Source organism: Myxine glutinosa, chromosome 4 (genome assembly GCF_964187855.1).
Source record: "Myxine glutinosa chromosome 4, kmMyxGlut1.1, whole genome shotgun sequence".
Classification (NCBI taxonomy): domain Eukaryota; kingdom Metazoa; phylum Chordata; class Myxini; order Myxiniformes; family Myxinidae; genus Myxine; species Myxine glutinosa.
Genome location: NC_136264.1, coordinates 202,698,943 through 202,712,009, shown reverse-complemented (window position 1 = coordinate 202,712,009; position 13,067 = coordinate 202,698,943). Strand labels below are relative to the sequence as shown.

The 13,067-nt window shown below is 43.9% G+C and overlaps 1 protein-coding gene across 1 annotated transcript in view; it reads left to right on the top strand.

The window, feature by feature from the left end:
- The first annotated feature begins 4,644 nt into the window (after nucleotides 1-4,644).
- LOC137426016 (protein kinase C delta type-like) overlaps nucleotides 4,645-13,067 on the top strand; it is a 70,829-nt gene continuing 62,406 nt past the window's right edge. Inside the window, exon 1 of the mRNA XM_078775353.1 lies at nucleotides 4,645-4,833. The gene's annotated coding sequence lies outside the window, so the exon portion shown is untranslated. The remainder of the gene's footprint in view (nucleotides 4,834-13,067) is intronic.

Sequence of the window (13,067 nt, the reverse complement as noted above, 5' to 3'; positions counted from 1 at the left end):
CAACCCATCGTCTATGCAGCCACACTCTCCCTTTTTGCAAACTCGTTTGCACTGGCAGGCCATCATTTCCAACACAGCTTCAGGTGCCGGAGTTCCGGCCATCCAGCCGATGGCAATTGAGCTGCTATCATCTTTTACCCATACATTTCCCTCTGGATCAGGAATTACTGGTTTTGTCTCCAGGCTTCGCTTCCAAATTCCTGCCTGGTAATTGGCACGGAGGGCATGCTTTGTTAGACTATCTTTACAAGGTGGAAGAAGGTTTGACTCTATTTCCCCTCTTTTGGCAAAGAACACCTCGTATCGGAGTTGATTTACCTGGACAGTTTTTGTGGACGATGCATACATGAGACATGTGAAATGTTGCAAGGTATCAAACATTTGATCTGATATCTCCCATGCACTTCCAAGGTTGGAGAAGGCACATTGGAATTCACTGTTTGATCGCATTTTGCCCAGTGGTCCTGTTTTGCCTCGCCCAATGAAAGAACTTACAGCGTCACATCCAGTGTAAGCATGAAAGCCGAGAAGTGCACCACATAGTTCATCTCCAAGGGATAACCTGAGCAGGGAAATATCCACAAATTGAGTCTTAACAATATTTATTCTCGCAAGTACTTTATTCTAGCAACATGCAACTTGCCCTATGGTCAATGCAAATAGTGTTGGGTTATTATAAATTTATTTTCAATATTTCTAGGAATTGTAAGCTTAAATTTTGGGCTACATTATTGTTGGAACGTTATAAAGAAAACTAAAGGTGAAACATACCATTAAACCATTTAAAAGACACCATGAAAGAAGGAATTGGTAACATGGAAAAGTCGTCCAATTTTTTTTTTTTTTGGATACAGAATCGAGGCTCGTGAAAGAGCTAAGATTTATCACAACAAAAAAAAAAAATCAAACAGACAAACAAAATATATAAAAAGAGGGGAGTGGTTGTGGACTAATTCGGACGAATGCACAAGATGGGGAGAGAAGGGGAAGCACACAAACACAACATTTGAGAGCAGGGACATCGGGAGATGTGTGGGAGGGAGAGGGCTTGTGGGGAGGAGGCGTGGGAAAGGGGAGGGGGCTGGGAGAAGTATAAAACATAAGGACACCAAGGACTTCCAGGAAAAAAGTTGGAATTTCAAGCAAGGTGGATCTGGGGTGAATTAGTGGGGGTAGAAAAGATCAAGGTTTTGGATGGGGGAAGATAAGAGATGGTGGTGAACAGCTGTTTTAAAGACCTGGAGGGAGGAGTGGGATTGAAGAGAGTGAGGGAGTTTGTTCCAAAGGCGGGAGAAAAGAGGAATGAAGGAGTGAAGGTGAGCAGAGATTCTTGATTTTGGCAGTTTAACCATAAGGGGGTTGCAGGCAGATCTTGTGAGACCTGTAGGAATATTTGGGGGACAAAGCCTAGAGAGAGAGCTGGTGGTGGAGCAAGGCCGGAGAGGAGTCGGTAGAAGACGGAAAGACCACCAACCTGCCTGCGGTGAGTAAGTGAAAGGCCCTCGGAGATAGCGTCATCGCGGGAGATTCCAATGATTCTGAACGCTTTGGTTTCAACAGCGTGAAGACGAGGTAGGTGTGAGGCAGGAGCACCAGCCCAGAGGGTAGAGCAGTACTCCATTGAGCTGCGGATGAAAGCCTTGTATGTGGTGAGGAGCTCAGGTGTGACAAGGAAGGACTTCGCACGACGGAGGATGCCCAGTCGGCGACTGGCTTTGGAGGCCAGCTTGGAAATGTGGTTTTCCCAGGAAAGTTCATGGCAGATAGTGAGACCCAAAAGCTTGAGTGACAGAACTTCTTGGAGAGGATTATACAGAAAGTGGATGGGAGGGTTGTCCAGTCGGTCTTTTCTGAGAGACATCGTAAGAGTGTGAGATTTGTCAGGATTGAAAGACATGTTCCATTTGTTTGCCCAGTCTGTGATTTTGTCCAGGTCTGCAGAGAGTGAGGAGGCTGCAGACTGCCGATCTGAGGGATGAGGAATGGAGCGGCAGAGAGTGGAGTCATCAGCAAAGAGATAGAGAGGATTTTCAAGAGAGTCAGGGAGATCATTGATGAAGACCAGAAAAAGCACAGGGCCCAGAAGACTGCCTTGGGGAACTCCAGCCTGAACAGGAAGAGGAGATGAGAGAAACCCATTCAGGGCCACACGTTGACTGCGACTAGAGAGGAAGTCCGCCAGCCATGCGTGGAGATTTCCATGGATACCAAAGGAGGAGAGTTTGGTGAGCAGAGCGGGGTGCCAAACCGTATCGAAGGTACGTGATATGTCGAGGGAGACAGCTCTAATTTCCTGTTTGGCATTGAGGTCCTCCATCCGTTGTTGAGACAGCAGAAGCAGCATGTCCAGAGTCGAGTGACCAGGCCTGAAACCAAATTTATGATCGGAGATCAAGAGGAAAGATTTCATATCTGAAGCAATGATGGATTCCATGACTTTGCTGATAATTGGGAGAAGGCTGATTGGTCTGTAGTTGCAAGGATCTGTTTTTGCACATTTTTTGTGTAAAGTGGTGATGTTGGCTGATTTACAAGAAGATGGCACATGACCTTGAGCAAAAGAGAGGGTGAAGAGAACAGAGAGAGGGAGTGAAAGAGTGGAAGAACAGGATTTTAGGACCCGTGGGCTGATGCCGTCAGGTCCTGTTGCAGAATCAGAGTCGAGGGTTGACAGAAACTTTTCCACCTTGTCAGGAGGAAAGGACACAGAGTCCAGGAGCAGCTGGGTACGACTGGGTACGGTGGGTACAGAGAGGGATGGGTTTGGGACACAAGATTTAGAGGCAAACACAGAGTTGAGGCATTCAGCTTTTTCATGTGCGGAGTCAGCTGTGTAGCCGTTTGAGGTAAGGGAGGGGATGGAGGGGGAACAAACACCACAAACAGATTTGACCAGATGCCACCAGGATTTGGAGGAGGGAGACAGGTTTGAGAGTTCGGTCTTCAGATTAGAGAGATATCGTTTCCTGGCACTCCTGAGGGTGGACACTTGTTCCGAGCTTTGTGAAAGGAACAGAGATTGCCTTCTGTTGGATTTGCCTTCCAGGAGGCAAAGGCAAGTTGTTTCAGGGTGAAAGACAAAAGATCAGGGAAATATTTAAAAAAAAAGTTGGACAGATTGGAGGTAGACAAAGAAGGCTCTTTGGAATGGCTAAGAAGAGGTCAGCTCAACTGGGATAGAGAATGAATCATTATTAATGCCCAAGACCAGGGACACTACACCAATGGCTTTCAGAAGATGGCAGGACTGAGTCAATCGGGGCAAGTGTAGGTTCTGCAAGGTATAAACAGAAAGCACGAGACACTTCCTATCGGGATAGAAGAGAAACCAGCCAGTATTGGGTGCTGTGGTCCCATGACGTCATGGTTTTACATTCACATGGATCCCTCTTGATTTGTTGTTTCCTCCACCACGAAAGGTGGATTGAGGTTATGTTTTCACCCTTGTCTGTCTGTCCGTTTGTGAACAAGATATCTCAAAAAGTTGTGGACTAATTCGGACGAAATTTGACAGATGTAGCGTGTGTGAGCAGGACGAAATGATTGGATTTTGGTGAAGATCCGGATCCGGTTACTAGATATTTTAAAGTGATTCTTCACCATTGGGAGATAGAGCCAAAAACTATAAATAGCAGGATATCTCAAAAAGTTGTGGACGGATTTGGACGAAACTTGGTGGACCAGTTGGGTGTCTCACAAGGACGATTCGATTCGATTTTGGTGAAGATCTGAATATGGATTCGGATATGAGAATTATTTAATTTTTTCAGTGATTCTTCACCATTGGGAGATACGGCAAAAACAATACTTAGCAGGATATCTTAAAAAGTTATGGATGGATTTGGACCAAACTTGGACAGGCTGTGTGTGTGTGACGAGGAAGAATCGATTAAATGTTGGTGAAGATCCGGATCCAGCTAAGTTGAATTTTTAAACTGATTCTTCACCATTGAGTGATATGGTCAAAAACGAGTGGTAGATCAGGGTATGAAAGGCTGGACCTATGGTGATTCCTGTGATTGATTGTGATTAAATGTGATTCTGTATTGTGATTTTTTGGTCTACTCTGAGATACAAAACGTATAACTGTTCACCAGGTGGAGGTATGCTCTCTACTGAGTGCCGTTTTAGTTTCACTTTGAAATACCTTGATCTACTATTTTTACCCACTACATATAATTCCAAGCCGAACCATAAAATCCAGGCTGCATCCGTCAAAGCAGCATGACCCTATGAAACTCTATGATGAGAATCCCCACCTGCAGCCTGCCCTTTATCTTGCCCTTGCCCTGGTTGGTGTCGTGTCTGGAGTTGAATTTTCCTGCTGGGATTTGCTTTTCTCAAATCATTTCATGAGGGTTTCGAACAGCAAAACAGCCCCAACTTATTCATTTTTTTATTACGGAGATTAATTTGTCGTTCGATTCAACATTATATTGTGGGGTCAGAAGCAGCAAGGGTTGGGAAAGCTTAACATGGGCGGGGCAAACTGGGACGAGGAGGAGTTATGCAGAATAGGGCGTGGTGAGAAGCAGAAGTGGGTGGAGACAATCCTACTGGGCGTGGTCACGGCTGCGTGAGAATCGATCTCTTATTTTATAAAGGTTTTCATATCCAGATGGGTTTGTATCTGGTTCAGCTCAACCTCCGTGGAACAGCAGATGTATCACTCCAGAAGAACCACACGCCTGCGTGTTCAATAGTAAATACCGTTAACCTGACCTGTAAATGCAGTGAAACATTTTGTAAAATAATAACAAAACGACACTGGTAAATTCAATTCAAAGGGGATTCACCAGATCTCTTCTCGATTTTGTAAAGCTCTTCCTAGCTGTGAGTATAATACATTATTTTTTTTTTACTATTTCACGCATTTAAAGTTTTTTATTTTTATACTAATGACCATGTTTTGCGAATATCAAGTTTGAACCTTTCAATACAAATTAACTGAATTTTGGATGTAAAGTGCTGAATATGAATCCGCTACAATGAGCCTTTGTTTATTTGAAATCGAACCACGGAACTCGATATAAAACGATGACGTCTCACCAAGTTCAAGATCGAAATTAAATATTACACATTGTGTATATATATATATATATACATACATATACATACATATATATATACATACATATACATACATATATATATATATATATACATACATATACATACATATATATATATATATATACATACATATATATATATATACATACATACATATACATACATATATATATATATATATACATACATATATATATATATATATACATACATATACATACATATATATATATATATACATACATATACATACATATATATATATATATATACATACATATATATATATATATATACATATATATATACATACATATATATATACATACATATATATATATATATATATATATATATATATACATATATATATACATACATATATATATACATACATATATATATACATATACATACATATATATATACATACATATATATATACATATATATATATATATACATACATATATATATACATACCTATATATATATATACATACATATATATATACATACCTATATATATATATACATACATATATATATACATACATATATACATATATATATACATACATATATATATACATACATATATATATATATACATACATATATATATATATACATACATATATATATATATACATACATATATATATATATACATATATATATATATATACATATATATATATATATATATATATATATATATATATATATATATATATATATATATATATATATATATATATATACAGTGCGAAAAGAAAGTCTACAACCCCTTTCAAAAATCTCACCTTTTGTTGCCTTGTAGCCGAGATTGAAAATGCATTAAATCAGTCTTTTTACATCTTTATTTACACATTGTAACCCACAACCTCCAAGTGAAAAACAAATTCTACAAATTTCAGAAAAAGTAATTAAAAATACAAAATTAGAATATCTTGGTTGGATAAGTATCTACCCTCCTTATAATAATATTGTAAATTAGTTCAGGTGTAACTAATCACCTTCAATACCACACACCAAGTTAATTGGCCTCCACCTGTGTTAAATTTTAGTGAATGTGATTATTTCAGAATAAAATCAGCTGTTGCTGTAGGTTTCCTCTGCTGGGTCGTGCATTTCACAGCAAAGACTCAACCATGAGCACCAAGGAGCTTTCAAAAGACCTCCGGGATAAAGTTGTGGAAAGGTACAGATCAGGGGAAGGGGATGACAATATTTCAAAGGCCTTGAATATTCCTTGGAGCACAGTAAAGAAAATCATTAAGAAGTGGAAGGCGTATGGTACCACCAAGATCCTGCCTAGAGCAGGCCGTCCCTCCAAACTGGATGACCAAGCAAGGAGGAGACTGATCTGGAGGAGTGTTATCGAATGGCTAAGAAGAGGTCAGCACATAACACTGGAGGAGTGTTATGGGGATGTTTCTCATCAGCAGGGACTGGGGCACTTGTCAGGACAGAAGAGAAAATGGATGGAGCAAAATACAGAAAAATCCCAGAGGAAAACCTGCTCCCTCGGCAAGAAAGCTGAAATTGGGACGGAAGTTCACCTTTCAGCATGACAACTGAAAGGCCATCCACACTTATTACATGTATTTAGTTAGTATGGTATTATTCATGATGGTGTGGTATATTACTTTCAGCATGAAAACATGACAAACTACACTGGAGTGGCTAAGGAACAAAAAGATAAATGTCCTTGTGTGGCCCAGTCAGAGCCTCGACCTAAATCCAATCTAAAATCTGTGGCATGACTTGAAGATTTCTGTCCATCAATACTCCCCACACAACTTGACTGAGCTTGAACAGTTTTGTACAGAAGAATGGGCAAATATTACCCCTTGATTGGGCAAAGTTGGTACCGTAAAATGGGTTGAATAGGGACACAAACTGAAAAAAGTTCGGAAACCTTTTTCGCTGAAAATTGATAACCATACTGATTTGTTGGTATTTGGGTTGAAAGTGTTCTCTTGTTTTTTTTAAAAGCAACTTATAGTCCCTATTAACCCCATATATGGGTTAAATAGGAATAAATAGGATTTTTATGGCTGTCCCTATTCACCCCGTTTTACGGACAGTCACTAATACAAAAAAATAATAATCAAGAAATAGGGAGTTTGGAGAAACTTTTTATCCCATATTTTTTTTCATTGGCACCGTGGTTTATATTATGGGTGCATATTATGTGCATCCATCTGAGCTATCAATTTAGCAATAAGTTGGAAACTCAGGATTGTTTCCTGATTATTATTTTTTTGTATTAGTGACTGTCCCTATTCACCCGTAAAACGGGGTGAATAGGGACAGCCATAACAATCCTATTTATTCCTATTAAACCCATATATGGGGTTAATAGGGACTATAAGTTGCTTTTTAAAAAACAAGAGAACACTTTCAACCCAAATATCAACAAATCAGTATGGTTATCAATTTTCAGCGAAAAAGGTTTCCGAACTTTTTTTCAGTTTCACCTTGCTGTCCCTATTCACCCCATTTTCCAGTATAGTCAGGGCCCTTAGGGATATTTTGGTTCAAATTCTTCCAAAAGTATCAAATTTGGCGCAGATGTTGCCCATGCCATACTCTTTCGATTTTTGACGGGCACCAAGGGCGGTATGATCCGGGGACCATACCGGTCCATCCCGCCATGTCACCTGACCTATGACGTCATAATTAGGATATGCATCCAATCACATGGCGTACTATAAGTGGTCAAAGTTCAAAATGAATCGATCGAAAAATGAAGGCAGGGATCCATTTTTTTTTTTTTTTTTTTTTTGTATACTGAATCGAGGCTCGTGAAAGAGCTAACATTTACTTCACAAACAAATCAACCAGACAAACAAAATATATAAAAAGAGGGAGCGGAAAACAAGATGGGGAGAGAAGGGGAAGCACACAAACACAACATTTGAGAGCAGGGAGATGTGTGGAAGGGAGAGGGCTTGGGGGGAGGAGGCGTGGGAAGGGGGGGGGGGGGGTGGAGGGAGAAGTATAAAACACAAGGACACCAAGGACTTCCGGGACAGAAGTTGGTATTTCAAAAAAGTGGAATTGGGGTGAAATTAGTGAGGGTAGAAAAGATCAAGGTTTTGGATGGGGGAAGATAAGAGATGGTGGTGAACAGCAGTTTTAAAGACTTCCGGGTTCGGTTGCGAGAGGACGCTGGCGTTGCATATTCGCCGCTTCTCCGACTGGATGGATGTACAGGGTCCGCTTCTACCTTTCTGACCTGACATCTCACACCTGTCCTGCCTTTTCACACCCGCACGTGCCGCGTGTTCTCCGGCTGGATAACGGAATCTGCTTTTGATGGTACGGAATACGGAATTCGAAAGGCCCGCTCCCGTTGATTGTGGCCGTGGCCTTGTTTGCCGGTGGCCTTGTGGCCTTGTTTGCCGCTGTGGTCTTGATTAGCGGCTGCAGTCGTTTGCCGCTGCGTTTGCCGCTGCGTTTGCCGCTGCGTTTGCCGCTGCGTTTGCCGCTTTACCTCCTCGACCTTGGCCTCGTACTCGTCCCTTCGCTCCTGCCTGGCATGGCTCTGAAGTACTCCGCCGCAAGGCTTCTTCTGCTCAATACCCGCTCCACCCCATCATGCATCTCTGCCATCAAATCAAATGGACTCCTCCGACGACCCAGGTACATTCACCGTGGCTCCGGTCGCAAGTTTGTTTATTTGCAATCATGTCACTCCATCCCCGTCCTCTGGTCGGCTCAGCGCACTCTCACTCTTCGTCCCAGCGCACCTGGTCACAGCAACCCACACGATCGCACCTCTTGCCTACGAACCCTGGCTAAATCACCTGAATTCATCCCTGCTGTTCAAAACAACATCAAGCTCACCCTGTTCAACACCCGGTCCCTCAACAATAAATGCCTCATCCTGAACGAATACATCCTGGATAACAAACTGGACTTTCTCTGTCTCACCGAAACCTGGCAACAACCTCTGGACTACTACACACTCAACCTCACCACACCCAATGGATATTCCTACGTCAATAAACCACGCTCGGAGGGCCGAGGTGGTGGAATTGCCGTTATCCACCGTCAAGACATCAAGACCAACCTCATCTCCATCTCATCTGCTCCATCATTTGAACACCTGGCTTTAAAACTCTCTGGTCACACGCAGTCAGTCATGGCTGTCGTCTACCGCCCTCCCAAACCACACCCATCATTCCTGTCTGACTTCTCCTACTTTCTGACCCAGCTATGTTCCCTCTCCCCCTCAATCCTCCTCCTTGGTGATTTCAATATCCACATGGACTCCACTGACTCCACAATAACCACTGACTTCACTGATTTACTCACCTGCTTTAACCTCACTCAACATGTCGACTTTCCTACCCATATCCGTGGTCACATTTTGGACCTTGTCTGCTCCACTGGATTAAATTTGCACCATCTCTATGGCTCCGACCTCACCCTCTCTGACCACTTAGCCATCACTCTGACCATCAACATCCCCGCCCCAACACCAAGGCATTATCGCACAATCAACTTCCGTAAGCTAAACGCTCTTTCACCTACCTCATTCTCATCCACCCTCTCTGAAAAAATGTCCACTTCTCCCTTCATTGACCTCCACACCCCTTCCGACCTCACTGACTACTACAACCACACTCTCTCCTCCTGCCTTGACCAGCTTGCGCCTGTAAAAACCAAAACAGTTTCTTTCACCCATTCTGCTCCCTGGTTTACCCCTGAACTCCACCTGATGAAAACTCGTGCTCGCCAACTTGAAAGACTCCGCAATAAAACGGGTCTCACAGTTCACTCCCAAGCCTACAAGGACCACATACAACACTACAAAGATGCCCTCTCCCGCGCCCGCTCTGCCTACTACTCTCAAATTATCCACTCTGGCTCCGGAAACCCAAAAGCACTCTTCTCGACAATAAACAAACTCCTCCGCCCCCTGAACACCACCACCCAGTCATTCACAGTAGACAACTGCATCTCCTTCCTCTCTTTCTTCCAACGCAAAATTGACAACATCTACAATAGCTTGACCACCGCCGCACCCGCTCCCCCTCCAACCACCTGCCCCCCCTTGTCCTGCCATCCCCTGTCTCGGTTCTCCCCAATCTCTCCTACTGACCTCTCTGAACTCCTCATAGGAATGAAAACTGCCACCTGCACTCTTGACCCCATCCCCTCCAGCTTTGTCAAAGCCTCCCTCCCTGCTCTCTCTCCACTTATCATTGCAACAATAAACTCCTCCCTGTCTACAGGCATCGTCCCACCTTCCCTCAAAATTGCTGCTGTTACCCCCATTCTAAAAAAACCTGGTCTAAACCCTGACACCCTAAACAACTTCAGACCCATCTCCAACCTACCCTTTCTGTCAAAAGTTTTGGAACGCGCTGTAGCCACTCAACTCAAACATCATCTCTCTGCCAATAACTTGTATGAAACATTCCAATCCGGATTCCGCTCCAACCACAGTACTGAAACTGCTCTCCTCAAAATCACCAACGACCTTCTCCTCTCCTCTGACGCTGGCAACCTCAACATTCTCGTCCTCCTCGACCTCAGCGCTGCCTTTGACACCATCGATCACACTATCCTCCTCACCCGACTTGAATCCACCTTTAACGTCACCGGCACTGCCCTCTCTTGGATTAAATCATACCTCTCTGACAGATGCCAGTTCATCTCCATCAATAACTGCAAATCCCCCACTGCTCCCCTCCCCCAAGGTGTCCCCCAAGGTTCAGTTCTTGGCCCCCTCCTCTTCATCCTTTACCTGTCCCCGCTCGGTCACTTAATCCGCCGTCATGGTCTCCAATTCCACTGCTTCGCCGATGACATCCAGCTTTTCATCTCCACCAAGTCCGTCTCCACCGACACCCACTCTATCCTGACAAACTGCATCACTGAAATAAAATCCTGGCTTCAAATCAACTTCCTCAAGCTTAACTGTGATAAATCTGAAATAATCATCATTGGCCCAAAAACGCTCACAAAATCCACCCATAACTTTGCCCTCAACATCGACGGTATCCCAGTATCCACCTCCCCTCACATCCGGAATCTTGGCGTCATCTTTGACCAAACCCTTTCCTTCGACAAATACACTAAACAGATCACAAAGTCAGCCTTCTTTCACCTGAAAAACATTGCCCGTCTCCGCTCATCCCTCTCCTCCACGGCTGCAGAAACCCTCATCCACGCCTTCATCACCTCCCGTCTGGACTACTGCAATAGCCTCCTCTATGGTTCACCCTCAAAAATCACCAATAAACTCCAATACATTCAGAACTCCGCTGCCCGTCTACTCACTCATTCCCGGACCCGTGACCACATCACCCCCGTCCTTTACAAGCTTCACTGGCTCCCCATCCCCCAGAGAATCCAGTACAAAATCCTCCTCTTGACATACAAAGCCCTCCATAACCTGGCCCCATCCTACCTGGCTGACCTCCTCTCCAGACACACTCCCACCCGCAACCTCCGCTCTGCTGGTACCAACCTCCTGACCCCCTCCATCCGGACCAAATTCAGATCCTGGGGGGACAGGGCCTTCTCCATCGCTGCTCCCACCCTCTGGAACTCACTACCTCACACCATCAGAGACTCCTCCTCACTCACCACATTCAAAACATCACTAAAGACCCACCTGTTCAACGCTGCATTCAACATTCAACCCACAGCATTTAACCCCTGACTATCTCTTCTCCTTCTCCCTCCTTTTGCTTTAAATATTTCCCTATTGATTCTTGTCTTGTCTTTTTGATTCTTGTCTTATATATATGCCGTATATCGCTGCTGTTTGTTTTCTTGATTCTTGTCTTTTTGCAATTGTTGTTTTCATGTATTGTTATGCATTATGTTTTCCACTCTGTCAAAGCGCCTTTGGGCTTCTGGAAAAGCGCTATACAAAATAAATGAATTATTATTATTATTATTAAAGACCTGGAGGGTGGAGTGGGATTGAAGAGAGTGAGGGAGTTTGTTCCAGAGGCGGGAGAAGGGAGGAATGAAGGAGTGAAGGTGAGCAGAGAGTCTTGATTTTGGCAGTTTGACCATAAGAGGGTTGCAGGTAGATCTTGTGCGACCTGTAGGAATATTTGCGGGACAGAGCCCAGAGAGAGCTGGGGGGGCAAGGCCAGAGAGGAGTCGGTAGAAGATGGAAAGACCACCAACCTGCCTGCGGTGAGTGAGTGAGAGGCCCTTGGAGTTAGCTTCATCGCGGGAGATTCCAATGATTCTGAATGCTTTGGTTTCAACAGCGTGAAGACGAGCTAGGTGTGAGGCAGGAGCACCAGCCCAGAGGGGAGAGCAGTATTCCATTGAGCTGCGGATGAAAGCCTTGTATGTGGTGAGGAGCTCAGGTGTGCCAAGGAAGGACTTTGCACGACGGAGGATGCCCAGTCGGCGACTGGCTTTGGAGGCCAGATTTGAAATGTGGTTTTCCCAGGAAAGATCATGGCAGATAGTGAGACCCAAAAGCTTGAGTGACAGAACTTCTTGGAGAGGATTATTCAGAAAGTGGATGGGAGGGTTGTCCAGTCGGTCTTTTCGGAGAGACATCGTAAGAGTGTGAGATTTGTCAGGATTGAAAGACATGTTCCACTTGTTTGCCCAGTCTGTGATTTTGTCCAGGTCTGCAGAGAGTGAGGAGGCAGCAGACTGCCGATCTGAGGGATGAAGAATGGAGCGACAGAGAGTAGAGTCATCAGCAAAGAGATACAGAGGATTTTCAAGAGAGTCAGAGAGATCATTGATGAAGACCAGAAAAAGCACAGGGCCCAGAACACTGCCTTGTTTAACTCCAGCCTGAACAGGAAGAGGAGATGAGAGAAACCCATTCAGGGCCACACGTTGACTACGACTAGAGAGGAAGTCCGCCAGCCATGCGTGGAGATTTCCATTGATTCCAAAAGAGGAGAGTTTGGTGAGCAGAGCGGGGTGCCAGACCGTATCGAAGGCACGTGATATGTCAAGGGAGACTGCTCTAATTTCCTGTTTGG